This window comes from Notolepis coatsorum (genome assembly GCF_963971535.1).
Source record: "Notolepis coatsorum genome assembly, chromosome: 10".
Taxonomy (NCBI): Eukaryota; Metazoa; Chordata; class Actinopteri; order Aulopiformes; family Paralepididae; genus Notolepis; species Notolepis coatsorum.
This window is the reverse complement of record NC_140174.1, coordinates 123,669,089-123,674,273: the sequence shown is the minus strand read 5'-3', so window position 1 is coordinate 123,674,273 and position 5,185 is coordinate 123,669,089.

Sequence of the window (5,185 nt, the reverse complement as noted above, 5' to 3'; positions counted from 1 at the left end):
TGATGTGTTATAGAGTGGAGATATAATCTCTCTCTCTCTCTCTCTCTCTCTCTCTCTCTCTCTCTCTCTCTCTCTCTCTCTCTCTCTCTCTCTCTCTCTCTCTCTCTCTCTCTCTCTCTCTCTCTCTCTCTCTCTCTCTCTCTCTCTCTCTCTCTCTCTCTCTCTCTCTCTCTCACCTCTTGTTCCCAGTTGGACACCAGCCCTTATGTAGAGATATAATCGCTGTTCTCTTCTCTGTCCCCTCTCTCTCTATGTCTCTCCTCTCTCTCTCTCTCTCTCTCTCTCTCTCTCTCTGGACTGCTCCCACCTTTTTATACAATGACATCAATCTTTATGATTGAAGGTCATAGTGTAGATTATAGAGCACAGTATTAGATTGATGCAAATTACATGAAAGGAAATATAACACAGCAACAACACTTTAATAATTTTGTATTTATTTATTTGTACATGTTGGTGATGCTTGATGTTACTATCTACTACTATCTACTACTATTATCATAGATTTTAGCCACCTTTTTAATTTGACCACTGCATACCACTATTAGGAATGTCTGACTACAGCGACACACAAACCTGCACGGATTGCGTGTGTCGTATATCGTGCCAGTTAGGCTACCTTGTGTATACTGTTTACTTTTACTCTTACTCATAATATAGAATAGAATAGAATAGAATAGAATAGAATAGAATAGAATAGAATAGAATAGAATAGAATAGAAATACTTTTATTATCCCGTGGGAAATTAGACACTGCAAATCGCTCAACATTTAAACATTTAGACAGGACAGGTCACAATTTAGAATGATAACACAAATCAAATCAAGTTGCCTAGGATAAGAGTAGAGTAGAATAAAATAGGATAAAATGAAATGAAATAAAATATACAGAAATAAATACAGTAAGAATATACTGAGCATACTGAGCATGGGGTAAACAATTTGGTCAATATAATTATAATTTAAATCTAACTAAATTAAATATGAAATATATATTCCAGTATTCACAGTGTCACAAGGTGCAGTATGCTTGCTTCAAGCCGCGGGGGGCAGACAGGCTGCACCAGAGATGAGGGGGCGTGGGTAGTTGGGGGGATGGAGGGGGGGGGGGTAGCTCGAGTTGAAGGGCTGAGAGGTGTGGGGGTGGGCAGGGCAGCTGAAGTGTCGGTGGGGGGGGGGGGGGGGGGGGGTCAGACTGGCCGGGGCCGCTGTGTCAAACCTGTTGTAAAACAGGTTTAGCTCATTAGCCCGGTCCATGTCTCCATCCACTCCTCTTCCCCCCGCTGGTTTGATGCCGGTTATTGTCTGCATTCCAGACCACACTTGTTTGATGTTATTGTTCTCCAGCTGCCCTTCCAACTTCCTCCTGTATTTATCTTTGCCCTCTCTGAGTTTAATTCTCAGACGCCCCTGAACTCGTTTGACCTCCTCCCTGTTGCCTGCGTTGAAAGCCCTATTTTTGTGACCCATGGCTTGTTATTTGGGTAGCAGGTAACAGTCCTAGATGGAACATTGGAGTCCACACAAAAGTTGATGTAGTCTGTGATGCACTCTGTGAGCCCATCAATGTCCTCTCCGTGGGGCTCACACAGTGCCTGCCAGTCTGTGACCTCAAAGCAGCCCTGTAGTGCCTCTTGAGCCTCCTCCTTCTTACAGTTATTTTGGTCAGGTTATAATTCTTTATTGCCTATATTTATTGTAACATATAATATAACCGATAGGGCATACAGACCCTCATCTGCACCTGTGTTTACACTATTTACTTTTCTCATATTTTATATTTAGAGTTAATTACATTGTTTACACTGTATGTTTATTTTTTCCTCGTATTTTTATATTCAGATGAAAATATTGTCTTTCTACTATTACCCTTTCTACTATACCTGTACCTCCCCTCCCCCCTCCCCCATGCTGCTATGAAGCCCCTTATTTCCCCAAGGGGATCAATAAAGGAATATTTTATCTTATCATCACTGAATCCACCCACACGGTAGCTTGGCGGTGAGTCTTGACTCCTCCCGCTAGGCACATGTCAATAAATACATCATTTAAACATCATCATGGTTCGCTGCATGTCCCTGTAAGCCAGCATGGCATCCCTCCTCTGATTTACATATGATTTACATTTAAATTCCATGTGGACAACCTTGCCTCCAAGTTCCAACAGAAAATTGGCTTCCTATACAGAAACAGAACCAGCTTTCCTTTGATTAGTAGGAGAGTTGTCGAAGCAGTTATTATAATTTTTTTGTACATATTTTTGGGGGAATTTTTAAGTGATTTTATTGACAATTTGGAAATTGGGAGAGAGAGAGAGAGAGAGAGAGAGAGAGAGCGAGGGAGGACCTGCAACACATGACCCTGGGCCGGATTTGAACCCAGGACGTTGTGATTACGCTGCAAGCGTAGTTACTGTACGTGGTGCGCCACTGGGGCGCCGGTCAAAGCAGTTTTCTTATCAGTCCTGGACTATCGTGATGTAATTTATAGGCATGCTGCAGCCTCAATCCTTAAATCCTTGGACTTTGTCTATCACTCTGCCCTCAGATTCATCACTAATGTTATATATGATACTCGCTGGCGGAGAGGTGCAACAAACACTGGTATTTGTTCATTTTTAAGGCCCTTGTTGGTAAGCTAGCTCCTTATACTACATCATTATTGGTAAGCTACCTCCTTAGTGCATCATTATTGGTAAGCTACCTCCTTATACTACATCATTATTGGTAAGCTACCTCCTTATACTACATAGGGGAGAGGGGGGAGGGGGGGAGGGGGGGGGAGTAGTTAGAGAGTTCCCATGTTTGTGGTGCTGCAAAAAAGCAGATCATGCAGACCCCGCCCACCCGGGTCACAACCTCTTCAACATGCTCCCCCACGGCAGGCGGCTACGGCTGCCCAAGACACTAAAGTCCCGCCACAGACTGAGTTTCTTCCCCTCAGCAGCTCGCCTGGTAAACGAGTCAGGTGTCCCCCTGCTCCCCCCCCCCCTCTATGGCGAGCTGCTAGGGCTGGACTTCTGGACTTGAACTTTGTGTTGCACTGTATCCATGTCCCCAACCACCGCACTTTCACAGTCTTATTGTTGTCTCACTGTTCTGTCCTGTCTTGCACTTTACTTAAAATTATTTATTTACTGTTGTATTGTTCTTAATTGTGAAAAAAAGTATGCACTGTAATGCCAAAACACGTTCCATTTTGTACCTGTATGAAATGGCGAATAAAGTAATCTGAATCTGAATCTGAATCTGACATGGGGAAAAATAAAATAAACTTCCTAACTAAACTAGACAGATTAATCTAAAGGTCAGTCCCCGACCAGGTGAGATCAGGGTAGGTTGAAGGAGAGAGAGAAAAGATGGGTCTTAAGCAGGGATTTAAAAGCTTCGACAGAGCAGGTGCCCCTGATGACGGCAGGTAATTTGTTCCACAGGTAGGGAGCGCGGTAGACAAAGGCTCTGTGGCCGGCGGATTTCTTTTTAACCCTAGGGATCGATAGAAGCCCCGCATTTTGTGAGCGCAGAGCACGAGCGGGCGAGTATCGGGAGATGAGATCGGATAGATCGAGCGGTGCAAGCCCATTTAAAATTTTGTAGGTGAGGAGTAGCACTTTAAAGTCAGATCGGGCTTGGATAGGAAGCCAGTGTAGGGCGGACAAAACTGGTGCGATGTGATCAAATTTTCTAGTTCTAGTTAGTATCCGTGCAGCCGCATTTTGCACGAGTTGAAGATTTTTGATGCTTGAATTAGGTAGGCCTGAAAAAAGTGCATTACAGTAGTCCAGACGTGATGAGACAAAAGCATGAATCAGGGTTTCAGCATCAGCCAGAGTTAAAATGGGGCGAATTTTTGCGATATTACGAAGATGGAAGAATGCAATTTGTGAAATTTTTTATATGTGCATTAAATGAGAGGGAGGAATAAAAAATGACTCTGAGGTTTTTTATGGTGGCGCTCTGGGATACATGACAGGTATCAAAGTTGAGGGAGATGTCCTGAAACAGGCCTCTGTGGTTTGGGGGGCCAACAATTAACATCTCAGTTTGATCTGCATTAAGGAGTAGAACGTTTTGCGACATCCATTTTTTGACGGCAAGCAAGCAGGCCTCAAGGTTTTGTAGTTGGGAGGAATCATTTGGCTTAATAGGTATATATAATTGGGTGTCATCAGCGTAAAAATGAAAGTTTATGCCAAATTTGCGTATGATATCGCCGAGGGGTAGCATGTAAATCGAAAATAGCAAAGGGCCCAGGACAGAGCCTTGTGGGACACCACATTGCACTGGGAGGGTCTCAGATGTTAAATCATTATAGACCATGCAGTGTGTTCTATCAGTTAAATAGGATTTAAACCAAGCTAGTGCGAGACCCCGAATCCCAACATGATTCTCAAGCCGACCTAGAAGAATCGAGTGATCGATAGTGTCAAAGGCTGCACTGAGATCAAGCAATAAGAGGACAGAAGTGAGGTTTGAGTCAAGAGAGAGCAGTAAGTCATTTGTGACTTTGGTAACCGCCGTTTCGGTGGAGTGTAAGGCTCTAAAGCCAGATTGAAAAGATTCATTAAGATTATTGTTTGATAAATGGTCAGTAAGTTGCGTTGCGACGATCCGTTCTAACACTTTGGATAGGAACGGAAGATTGGAGATAGGTCTGTAATTTTTCAAGATTAGAGGGTCGAGGTTCGGTTTTTTAAGTAGTGGTTTAATGACGGCTGATTTAAATGCCAGGGGCACCACGCCAGTAGACAAGGAGGTGTTGAAGATATTGAGTAGGGCAGGGCCTAGAGTTGGGAAGAGTTTTTTGATGAGAGTAGCTGGAAGAGGGTCAAACAGACAGTAAGCTACTGTACCTCCTTATACTACATCATTATTGGTAAGCTACCTCCTGATACTACATCATTATTGGTAAGCTACCTCCTTATACTACATCATTATTGGTAAGCTACCTCCTTATACTACAGCATTATTGGAATGGAAATCTGGTACAATGGAACCCGTTCTAGTGACTGGCTGGTCTTAAGGTCCCCTGAGTTTGCTCTGAACAGGGTAAATCTGCATTTCTCTATGAGTCCTTAAAGCTTGAGATTATCCCTTCTGTTGCAGAGTTTAAAACCTTCATCTTCAACCTTTGTCAATCAAGTTGTACGTATTTTAATTGATTGTTATCCTTACTTGTCTTATTG